Source organism: Neofelis nebulosa, chromosome 9 (assembly GCF_028018385.1).
Source record: "Neofelis nebulosa isolate mNeoNeb1 chromosome 9, mNeoNeb1.pri, whole genome shotgun sequence".
Lineage (NCBI taxonomy): Eukaryota > Metazoa > Chordata > Mammalia > Carnivora > Felidae > Neofelis > Neofelis nebulosa.
This window is the reverse complement of record NC_080790.1, coordinates 97,078,577-97,091,200: the sequence shown is the minus strand read 5'-3', so window position 1 is coordinate 97,091,200 and position 12,624 is coordinate 97,078,577. Positions and strand designations below refer to the sequence as shown.

Sequence of the window (12,624 nt, the reverse complement as noted above, 5' to 3'; positions counted from 1 at the left end):
TTGCTCTCTGCAATTTAACCTTGCTTCTCTCTTTGCTCATATGTCACCCTCTTGGGAACCCTTTCCTATCCAGCCTCTCTAAAAGGCCATTGTCTTTCCTCCACCAGGCTTTCTTTTTCCTCCATACCACTGATCACTATCAGACATAATATGTTATTATTGTTTGTTTATTGCCCATCAACCTCACTCACACGTAAGCTCCAGGAGAATTGCAACTTTGTTTTATACGTGGCTTCATTCTCAGATCTGTTTCTGGCACCTGGTAGGGACAAAGTAGTTGTTAAACTAATGGTAATGGATTAAATATAATGGCACTGGCGTAGCATCTGGTGTATAGTAGGCGATCTATAAAAGTGTGTTCTGGTTCTTAATGGACCACCGCCCTAATTCTTCCTCAGTAGACCCAGTGGATTGAAGGCCTTCGGTTTTCCTTGTCCCCACTGGAGAGTTTGGGGAGGCTGTGTGTGTGAAAATCTATCTAAGAATGGACCCAGAATCAGAAAGACACAGGCCAAATTCTGGACTAGGTATGTCACCGTGCTTTCCTGTCCCTATGCATTCTCCCCCTGAATGCTCTTGATTCCATTTTGCTTATTTACTGCTGTGAAACAAATTCTCCAAATTTAGTGACATACTCAATAACCGTTCTGGTTGCTCATGCGTTCTGTGAGTCAGTAGTTCAGAAAGGGCATGGAGGGAATGTCGTACCACAGGATCTGGGCCTGAGATGGAGTAATTCAGATGGCTGGCAGCCAGGCTTCTGGCTGGGGCTAGAGCCCCTGGTGCTTGAGGACCCTTCCCAAGAGGGTTTCTCCATTCTCATGTCTGGTGTCCAGGCTGGGGTGGCCAAAGGACTGGCTCAGCTGGGGTGTTGACCACAGCACCTCTTTGTGGCCCCCCCAGCATGGCTCTGTGTGGCCCAGGGCTTGGAGAAGGAGGAAACCCCATGGCCTTTAATGCCTTAGCCTTGGAAGTCACACACACCATTTCCACCAGACTGTCTTGCAAGTTACAAACCCACCATGACTCAAGGGGAGGGAACAAAGACCTTACTTTTCAGTCCACACCTGGAGAAGGCTAGTGGGCACCCCCTGGACTCTGGAGTCAGACTGGAGCCCAGATCTGCTGTCCTTGCTTTGTGTGTGACTTCTGACAAGATATTTAGCCTCTCTGGACCCAGAAGCTGTCCTAAGCCTGACTCCCTTTATGGTGAAAGCAATCAACTCTTCAGGTCTTTCCCCATTTGCCCCCCCCAGAACCCTTTTCTTGAAGAAAAGTCACGAGAAGTCTTTTTTTAGCAAAGACATTCTCTAAAAATACCAGAGAAAGTAGACTCTTTGCAATCCTCCCTACCTTTCAGAAGAGTCAAATGCACAGAGCAATTAAAATGGATGCCAGGTGCCTCCTTAGGCACCGAGGAGGCTCCCCTGTCTCAAGGCTGAGGATCCCCAGTCACTGAGTTCGATGCAGAATTCCCCTGTAGCCATTAACACCCAGATGCCTCGATGTCTGAGGTATGAGATTTCCACTCTTGGCACAAACAGTGCGAGTGTCCATCCTCCCAGGGCAGTGTCGTCCCCTGCAGCTGGCAGAGTCCTTCTCCCCATCTCCCCTCGCAGGTCCTCTGAATCCAACTAAAGGCAGAGCAGAGTGCATTTACGTTGTTCTTCATGAGCCAGGGGTTACCCATAAGGCCTCTGTCTCCGTGATCATACAATTCCCAGGGAGGGCATGAAGACAAAACAGGACAAAAACAGATAAATCCCCCTTACACACTCCCTTGCAAGAGTGGACACAGGCCTGCAGGTTAGCGCTTTGTCACCCTTGGTATCTAATACTACAGTTAGCTCCTGCCCTGGGCCCTGCATTGTAGAAATCACGGCGGCAAGGAGTCCAGGGGCCAAGGTCCGCATCCACCCCTTCATGACCCTGCTCTAGGCACATGGATGTTCAGAATTCTCTGCTCAAATGGCCTGTGCCTGCTCATGAAGCCTGTGTGGGCCTCCTCCTCAGATCTGCCACTTGGAGGGAAGAGACCCAGGTAGAGAAGCTTGAACTTGCTGCCGGGGGTGTCCACACACACATGCATGTCATGCGGGGTGGAGCCAGGCTTGGATGAGGAGGACCTCTTCTATGCGTCAGAGGCACATGATACGGCGGGCCTGCTGGTGCCCTCCCTGAGGTCAAGGGCCAAATTTTATGTTTTCCTACCCACAAAAATATAAGGACGTAAACCTTATGAGGAAGCCTTTTGTACAGTGTCTGGTGCATTGAACAACAAAATTGCACAGTTCAACACAGGAATGCAAGATTCTTTTTATCCCCTTCACGTACCATGGTACCTGGTACACTTAAAATGCTCAGGAATTGTTAGATGAATATCACTGGATATGAAGAGAAACACCACCAGGGCCGACCTGTGGTATTTTGGTGGCCAGATGATTACATGTGTCAAAGCCGCAGGGAGCTGAGTGTAGATTTCCTGCTCTCAGTCATCTGGAAAGCATTTCTGAGCCCCTGTATGCAGTAGCGCTGGGCTGGACCCCTCCAGAACCCCAAGATATAGCTTCACCCTGAACAGTGCCATTGTCTTGTGGGGGGACCCCATTATGGACAACCCCTGCCATGCTAAGTGCTGCCCATGCTCTGTGCCACGTGCTTTAGGAGCACAGAGAAGTCCACGTCCAGTGTCGGGAGGCGCAGTTGAGTTGGAGTAGGTTGGCATTTTCCGATGAAGGGAGAAAAGGGACTCTAGGCAGGAAAGGGAAATCCGTGATCAAAGATGTAGAGACTAAAGAGTACAGGGGGTCTGGAGTGAACAGAAATGAAGGATAGGGAAGGTTGTGGGGGGAGCAGCACCTGGAGGCGCCACGAGGTGACTCCGCTGCAGAGTTGGAAGTGGGGGGAAGCAGATTCCTGATCTCGTCATCCCTCCTTGCCTAGGGAGTAGGGTTAGGCATGGCCGGAGAAGACCCTGTGTGGTCTGCACTCTAGTCAGGTGACAAAGACCCCGGCAGGCCAGAGAGAAAGGCTCAGGGCCATTTGGACAGGGGTCCCAGAGTCCCAGGTATCCTGAGAATACTGAAGGCCTGGGGAGGAAGGTCGAGAAGGGGTGTAGGGGACTGAACATCACTCAGATGCCTGTAAGCACCTGAAGAGCAATGTCTGCCCATCCAGTGAGGTGAGGGTCCCAGAGGTGTGCCCTGTCACTTCAGCCTACCTCAGGTTGAGGGCCATGGGCCTGTCCTTTCATTGGGATTCATTGACTGTCATTTTGGATTTAGACCAGGGAACCCAGTCCTTTCAGATCTTAATCTGAAACCTGACTGAACTTTGCATTTGTGCTCAAACTCAAACTTCCCCATTCCACTTGGGCCCCATGGGTTTGCTTTACGTGTGGGACCCCATAAAGCCCATAGCCTTCAGCCACAGTTGGTTCCTGGTCTGTGGAAATGGATGGTTCTGAGGACACCCCAAAACAATCTTTTGAATCTTAGCTGTCACAACGTGCTTCTCTTTTTCTTTTCTTTCACGCAGATAATTTCCTCTTTTGTGTGAGCTTCATGGAAATCAAACAGCCGTTTTCCTTTTTTTTTTTTTTGAGAGAGAGACAGAAGGGAGCAGAAGGGTAGAGGGAGAGGGAGAGAGAGAATCTTAAGCAGGCTCCATAGCCAGTTCAGAGCCCGATGCGGGGCTTCATCTCACAACTGTGAGGCCATGACCTAAGCCAAAATCAAGAGTTGGACGCTCAACCAATTAAGCCACCCAGGTGCCCCCAGATAGCCATTTCTGATTAAATTTTCCAAATGCTTTAGCTTCAATTTTTCCTTGGATCTTTCTGGTTTTGTGGATTTCAAAAATGCTAAATCCTGGGATTGCCCTACAAGAAATATTTCTATTCCTTCTGACTGTTCTTCATGTATGGGTTCCTTACCAGTGTGGAAATTCATTATTGGTGTAATAACTTTGTCAACAGTGAATATCCCCAAGAAAATACACATGTCTTAGGACCTGCTTTTGTAGCCAATCTGTTCTAGTATTGAGACACTAAAAGCAAGATTCTCTGTCAGTGAGGAAAGTTGCACCCTGTAAACTCATGGAGCCTGCCCTAAATAGAGAAGCTAGTGAATAATTTTCTAGGATCATGGTTTGTTTGTGATTTATAAATATCTTGTAAAATTTGCTAATTCTTCTGTTGGTAGGTAGTTGAATCTTGGAGATTGTAAGCCAAGGTATACATTTTCTCGTCTAGTAAAAGAAGCTTTAAATAATCATTTGAAATTCTTTCTCGAAACAAATCTGTCCTTAGTAAGTTAACTTCCATTGCAGAAATAAATACCCTCCGTGTACCTTGTCAGTTTTCAAAAGTAGTCTTCCTAAGTTCAAGCCTTCTTTTCACATTTTTAATGTAATTTCTCTCTTCCGGCAGACAGGTATTTCTATATGCGTGTGTGTGAGGTAGTATAAAGTATAGCACTCCTGGAAATGAAGGAATAGCCCTTATGAAGGCAAATTCCTGCTAAGTGAGTCCGGCAGGCAGTTGGGCTCTTTAACTGGTCCAGCAACTCAGACCCATTCATGGACCACCCCAGGAAAGAAACAGCAGTGAGAATGTTTCTGATGTCCATCTTCATATGCTAAAACATGGATATGCTTGGAGAAGCCCCACAGGAAACTTGGGCGTCAACTCTGTGCACGCAGAAGGGACTTCATTCTCTGTGGAATGTTCGGGCAACCACCATCTGGGCTACAGGAAGCTTTCCAAGGCAGCAAACCCAATGCATTGGTCACTGGGAGGTCCCCTGGCCATTTGCCTGATGCCCACTTTGTCCAGTGGTGGGGACTCCCTCATCTACATCTCCATCTTTACTGCTCCCCAATATCCAGTGCCTATTTTAGGGGCTCATGTGTATTCCGAAGAGGTGGGCTGTACACAGGATGCGATATTTCAAAAGTACAGGCAGTATTTTTGTGCTGGGTCATCAAGCCGGGGCTTCCACAATGTGGAGGTTCTCCAGGACTGGCAGTGAGGACCATTAATATCAATCCCTGTGGCATCCTTGTATGATGGTGTCTGGGGCTGGATCCTGAATGTGGGGGTCTTCCAAGCCCCCAGCTCCTGATTATATTTCTTTCCTCCTCATGTAGCCCAGAGACTTTTAAATCTGGTCTGGGAATTTAGGGGAACCTGCTCTGTGAGCCTGCCTCTAAATTCTTATTCCCAGATCAATCTGCTTTTTAAACTCAAGTGTTTGCTCATTTTTGTCTCATGGTTCTATTAAGACATCATTGCTCTCCACAAAGTGGCAGAGGAAACCAGTTGGCATTGGTCAAGGCCCTGGGGATAGAGGTGTTGAAAAGTGATGGGATGTGAGGAAGGGGGGACTATTCAAATACCAGCCTCCCTCTGGAATTGTGGTTTTTCTAGGTCTGTTCCATATTGCCTTGATGTTGCTGTATTCCCAGTGCTCCCAGCCAACTTGAGTGTCAGGATGACTAGATATCTCCATCCCACCTTCCCTTGCCACACCATCTCTGTTCCCATACTGGCCTCTTTGTCCCTCATTTTTTTCCTGCCTGACCATGGGTTACCAGCAGGCTTATGGGTTGACCTCTCCTGGGTCAGGTCCTAACCAGTCAGCATGATTAAAACACCAGGCTTCTGGAGGTACAGAGGGTGGGGCAGCTCCCAAAGGAGAAGTCTGGGCTCTCCAACCCTAACCCCCAACAAACCCCCTCCACCCAGAGTGTAAGCAAAGGCTAATTGGGATATGTTCTTGGAAAGGCTCGGTGGGGGTCCTTTCTGGGGAGAGCCCACATCCCGGGTGGGAAGGGCTCCCTTACTCCTCTCAGCCTTTGGTTCCCCTGTCAGTCTTGGAGGAGGAAGCCATCTGGAAGGAGCCTTTCCAAAGGATGTCATTTCCTTGTGGCTTGAGCTTCTAGTTCTCTCTGCCATTTAATTTTAATATCTGGAGTAGTTCCTCTGATGTGCTCCTCTCCCCGGGGCCCAGACTTCTTTCGTTAAGAGCCAGAGAATAAATCACTTGATGCAATGGCCAGTTATTTGGGGGAAGAAGGGCCAGGGTACCAGCAGGAGGTGGAGAAGGCCCTTTCCACTACCCACACATCACGCCAGCCCCTGAAGAGGCGGCTTTGTGTGTCAAAGCTCACGGTCTACCTCCACCCCGGGGGGTGACTTTTGTCTCTCCAAGTCTGTCTCCTTGCTTTTATGGCTCTGAAATTCAAGTCAGCTTTTACAGACCAGCTCTATCTAATAGAACTTTCCATGCTGGTGGAAATGTTCTCTGTCTATGCGGTCCAGTAGGGGCAGCTGCTGGCCCGTGTGTGGTTGTTGAGCACTCGAAGTGTGGTTAGCATGACTGAGGGACTTATTCTTTGTTTTATTTCATGTTAATGAACATATATTTAAATAGCCACTTGTGGCAAGGGACTGCCCTAGGAGGCCTTCAGATGGGTTCTGATTCAGCACCTTTTCTTCCTTTTTTTTTTTTTTTTCCATGTTGTCAGCTTGAAATCAAGAAGCAGAGATGGTCAGGAAAAAAGGTCACCTGCAAAGGGGTGATGTTCCCTTACTCTGTCCTCTTTAGGGCTAGCCTGGATTTAGCAGTTCAAACAGGATGCAGGGAAGACATTGCCAGGGGAGAATGGGATGTTTGCTGAGGAGGAAGGACACCGAGATTAGGAGTGAGAACACTGGTATGTCACCCACAGGCTTTGCTTTGGACCAAGTCACAGAACGTCTGGCCTCACTTTCCATATCTGTCCAGTGGAAGTGCACAGTAGGTGCTCAGTAAATGGTAGGGTTTTAATCTTCACCTTCTCCCCATCCTACAGCCCTCCAAGGGCAGCTCACCTGTGATTAACCTGTTACAAACACCTGTCATGGGACCAGAGCCAGATCCATTCAGAGACAGCGCCGTCCCTGTGAGCAGCCAGACGGGACATAAGGGAGGCCTCTGTGTAGCTGGCATTTGGCCAGGCCCAGGGTGCTGGGAGACAGGCTACTGTGAGGGAGGGGGGTTGAAATTTAAAGGAACCTGCATGATCTGATCAGCAAGGTCCCAGCAGCGGTTCATTCGCTGGGCAGACGTGTTTAGTTAAGGGATTTCACCCTGCAAGAGGAGAATGATTAGAAGAGCTTGTGGAATTTGCTGTTTACTCTTGGAAAAGTGCTGAGCATGTCCTTAATTTGTCAGTGTCAACACAGAGCTAAAACTGGCGTCCAGAGAGGATTAGCACAAAGAGAGTAAATTATTATGTTTCAATAGATCTTAAGTTATTCCCTCTCCTCCTTGCTCCTGGGACTCCCTTCAGAAGGCCCAGGTTTAACCATTAGGTCCTTGCTGGGAGATTGATTCCCCAGGACCCCTGAGCTGGATACATAGCATGAACATGGGTTAGAGCACACTCTGGGAATGAAATCCAAATGAGTTCCTGTCCTGGCTCTTGTACTGATTAGCTGCATAGCCACAGGCAAGTTGCTTTGCCTTGCCTTGCCTCAGTTTCCTCCTCTGTCCCTGGAGATAGATTCAGCACCTGCCTGCCTCATCAGCTTGCTCTGAGGAATACATGAAGGCAGGCGTGCCAAGCTCTTGGCAGAGTGTCTGGCACTGCATAGATGATACCCTACCTCTACCCCCTTACACTTGCAACTTGTGTGCCTGCCTACCTCCCAACTCCCAGTCCCCGCAACTCTGAGCCCATTCTACCAGAATGCAGGACAGCCCAGAAGTAGCCCTCAGATAGAGTGGGGTTGATTGGTAAATAGCTCCGCTCCCTCACGCCCCAGTTGGGCTGTATGAAGCACAGGTTCCACCCTCTCCCAAGACTTGGCCGGAGCAGGAATAAGCTCTAGGTGCCTATCCAGGACCCTGCTTGATGACACCTTGATCAGCTTCCCCTCTTCCCCAGCTCATTTTTCTGCTTGTCTGTTGGTGCTTTTTGGGACCTGTCCCCCTCCTCTTCCAGCTGAAGGGCTTACACTGGAATCCTGGTATCCAGTTCTGCTTCTGAGGCACAGATTGAATAGATATAACCTACCATTATTATGATGCAAATGAGGTCCCTTTCTAAAATTCAAGATGCAGAATTCAGAGACTCCAGTCCCTCATAGACATCCACAGAGCAAGAGGTGACATGCATTGATCTCCTGTCTCTGTGGCTCATATCCTGAACCCAGTGCAATACGGAAGGAGCTTGGGGAATGAACTTTGGAGCAAACAGTAGGAAATTTGGCCTTATGAAGAGCCCCAAACAGTGATGGCAGAGAGCATGCACGTGACTTACATTCCTAACATTAACCCATGGAGGCCAGACACCTGTGGCCTGCTGTATGCTCCTCTTTGTCTTACTTATCTATTACTTGGTTCACTCCATCCACTGTCTATGTTTTTTAACTTATTTTGTTAGATGGAAAATAAATTTTACTTATGTGTTCCTCTGAGATGATTTTTCCAGTGGTCACAATTTTTATGCAGTACTTATGTGTTCACTATTTGAAATTTTGTAGTAGTTTTTTTTTTCTGTGAAAAGTAGAAGTTCAAAAACGTAGTAAGCCATGAGGTACTGCTATTTGGATTTATCACATGCCCTAGCTTAAAGAACTAGTCTTTACCACGTATTCAACGAATCAATCCGGATAAAATAGTCAATTAAGTACTCTAATTTATCACAAAATACCCCATGTATTTTAAGTGTTGATGCCCAGTGGTTTGGATCTTTGTCAGTAGTTTCCTGGCAATTCTGTTCCCTGGAGAACCTCCATATAAGACCTGCTGTTTATCATGCCTCAAGACATCAGAATAAGTGCTTTCCAGAGGGAAGTTTTTTATATTCCCTCTATCTATCATTCCCCCCACCCTAACCCTGCCTCTGGTGTAATACAGAGACTCCAGATAGGAGTTTCAAGTTTAACAAAAAACCTGACCTTAAAGCCCAGAAGCTTCTGCATCCAGGGGCCCAGATCTGCAGCCTGTTCCACAGTTTGAGGAGCCAGTTTCCTTCTTGGATCTGTACCAGAGGAGCTCCTGTGGCCAAGATGCGTGTCTCAGACAGGGCTCCCCCAGAAGGTGACCCTGAGACAAGGAGTTCAGGGCCGATGCTCCCTTTGGGGGATGATGCCGGGAAGCACCCTGAAGAGGGAGGCAGAGGAGGGAGTCAGACAATAAGGGCTGTGTGGTGAGGCCAGTTACCCACTGTGGGCAGGGTGGCTGGAGCTTCACTGCACAAGGAACAGCAGACAGTGGAGTACACGCCCCCCTGATTACCCTAACTGAGGTGCGAGGGAACCACAGCCTCCTCTCAGTCACTGGCTGAGGGCTGCACTACCATGGGAGCTGAGCCACTCCGAAGCCCTGGTCAATAGATGAAAGTTGTGCCAGGAACGAGTGCCAAGGATGAGGATGGGCATTGATGGTGTCTGCCATGAGATGGACCCACCAAGCCGCCCCATATAGGAGCAGACTTGCACCTGTGCCCATCCCTTGAGCTCGCCCTGAAGATGCTAGCCAGTGACTTTTCTCTGCCTCTTCTCCCAGCTTCACCCTCAGAGTCCAAATCCAGCAAGTGTCCTCTGTGTGAGTTTACCCGGCTGGGGACTCCTGAGGCTGGTTGTTTGGCAGACTGTCCTGTAGCTTTCCACAGTCTGTCAGAACCTGCTTGGGTTGGGGGCGGCGGAAAAAGCTGTTAACCCTTTCACTGAGGGAACTGTGTGAGGTGCACAGCTACCCAGTTCTGATACCTCCACAAAGAAGACCTATCACTGCTCCCCCAGGGGTGTGCAGTGTCTTCCCTCCTTCCCCACAAGGATCTTTTCTTGGCCCCGAGCATTTTTTCCCTTCCCAGTCTTCCCTCCAGCACTGCCTCCAACTTTGAACTTGACAAGTTCTGTTAGTTCTGCTGTTTCTCAGCATTCATGTGAAGGTAAAGAGTGTAAGCCCTGACTCTGCCACAGACTGCCCCCATGACCTTTACTACTCAGGACCTCAGTTTCCTCATCTGTATATGAGAACGAGGCTAGCACCTGCTTCATAGTTTTGTTGCCAGGTAAGAGAAAGTGGGTAGCATGCTTGGTAATGTGCCTCAGACATCACAGGAACAAGAAAAGGTTAGTTATTATATTACTTTCATTGTTCTACCCTGGATCAGTCTCTGGTCGCCTCTTGTCTGGATGATGGCCATCAAACTTGTCTTCCTAGCTTCAGTCTGTTCCCTTTCAATCAAAATTCAGCACCACTCATACCAGATCAACCATATCATACCAGTCTTGAGGGACATGTCCTGGTCATGCTTCACTCAGAACTCTCCCCTGCTCATGTCCCTTACTAGGAGGGCTGACATGGCTTGGAAGTAATTGGGGGGGGGGGGGAGTGGATGTCAGAATCAGACCACGTGAGTTCAAATGCCAGCCTCACTGCTCTTTAGGTACATTAATAGCATTGGGCAAGTTAACTTAATTCTCTGTGCCTTAGTTTTCCTGTAGCTTGAGAATATTGGTAGTATCTGCTTTGGAGATGCTGTCTTAGTGCTTAGAGCACAGCCTGGCACTTTGGAAGGGCTCGTAATTGTTAGTCATTGTCCTTATTGTTATTTCAGAGTGTCCCCACCATCCATATGTCCACCAGTTTTCCAGTCTTTCTTCTTTTCTTCTATATACTTGTATGTCATAGTCTAGCAAAAATGGATTCTTCACCACTTGCCAAGAAATCCCAGGTGCCTTCCTGCTTCTGCTTCCTGACCAGCTTCCCATTATTTTTAGTCTCCTTGCAATTCTCCTGCAAGCTTCAGCTGGATGGTATATCCTCCTTGAAGCTTTCTCTTACTCCCCATAAGGAGAAGTGGGACTTTACATTGGTTCAAATCTGTCTCATATTCTAAATTACCACTTTGTTCATCTTCCAAGGAACTCCATGCAAGCTGCCCTGTGTTATAACCTGTGTCTTACCTCTCCCCCTCTTCCCGAGTTGGGACCATGCTTTAGTCATCTTCATGTTTCCATAACACCCAGCATGGCAGCTTGCCAGCAGGAATTGCTTGCTAAAGGTGTAGTATGTAAGTAAATGAATGAATGAAATGAGCTTAGTATCTTGGCTGTTGAGTATAGGGTCTGTTCACTAAAAATAATATGATCTTTTCATAAGGTTCTGGGGGTTCGTCAATCCTGAGTATAATGAGATGGTCTTTTGGAGATAGACCTTCACTGAGAGAAGTGTACTGAGTTAAATGCTCAGGATATCCCAGCATCTGAGGCAGGAATGAGTGAGTTAAGGCAAAAACCCAGAGGCCTTCTACTTCAGTGACCTGCCTTTCTCTCCATGATGTCAGTGCTGCCCAGGTAGCATGCGGATTACAAAGATCCAGTGGCAGGGGAGACCATCCCTTGCAGAGATGTGTGTGTTGCACAATTTCACAGTTACTCAAAATCCTTTCTGAATATTTGTACAAAGACATAGCGGCTAAACAAACAACATCATTAATGATAATCACAATGTTCTTTAACTCCATTAAGCTAAATTCTTTCCCTGGAAGGTTGGCCTCGACCTACTAAGGTATTTTTTCCACAACCAAAAGTAGTGCCCACATGTGAAAGGCACTCAAATGTGTTCAGTTAAGGATGAGCAAAAGTGGGGCTTTGGGAACACAGCTTCAGTTTCCTAAACCCCATTCAGCCTGGGGGACCCAGTGGTAAATACCTATTTGTCCCAGATACCAGGGTTCTCCTGGGATCCTCCCTTTCCCTAAGATCCTGGGGAATTTCTTGCTCTCTTCAAAGGCCCCTGAAGATTTTCCAGAACTGTTGTTCTCTTGTTCTTATACTTTTAGGAACCTCAAGGATCCCCAAAGATAACTTGCCCTTTCAGTGTTTACCAGCTGTTTCGTTGGGGAATTTGGAGCCAGTTCCCAAGGAGCTGATTCAGAGGACATTTGGAATAAACTGTCAACCATCAACTCTCCCCTCTGGGCCCAAGATGGCATACACTTATTCAACTCTTTAGCCATGAAAAGATGTGTGTCCTTGACAACCTATGGCACTCTCTTCAAGAGTTTTATTTCCTGAGGTTCTCTTCACCTTTCTCCCATCAATTCTAAAGCTGTTTGCAAATACATTCCTGGTGACATGCTTTTTCCTCTATAAATCTCAAAGCAAGTATGCAAATATGGCCCTCATTCTTGATCCTTTGGTTGGGATGCTTTTCATTGATTCTCCTGACGTATCCTCAGCTCCTTGCCCGTGAGTAGATTCCAAAGGTGATCATGGAATCTGTCTTGTAGGCTACTTCATTGGCACTCTGACTGTTCTCATCTTATGTGCAGAGGGAGAGGCCTGAGGATCTATTTTTTCCCTTCCTGAACTTGTGAGAACTGTCTTTTCCTTTGTGCTGTGTACTACAGGGATTAAGGCAGACATGTATTTTTGGCAGTTAGCGTAATGCTTTTCAGCATCTGGAGCTGTGACGGGACCAGCAGTTTTGGCATTTGCTGGGCCCTCTCATCCTCTCCTGGACACAGGCCCAAGTTCATTTGACTGTATCACTATTTCTGGTTTTACAGAGTTGCTTGAGGCAAGACCCATTACTCTCCTCTGAAAAGGGCAGGGCCTGGAGG

The 12,624-nt window shown here is 47.8% G+C and overlaps 1 protein-coding gene across 2 annotated transcripts in view; it reads left to right on the top strand.

The window, feature by feature from the left end:
- The window catches only part of SLC24A3 (solute carrier family 24 member 3), a 488,983-nt gene that overhangs the window by 289,772 nt on the left and 186,587 nt on the right, over positions 1 to 12,624 (top strand). The gene's annotated exons all lie outside the window — the stretch shown is intronic.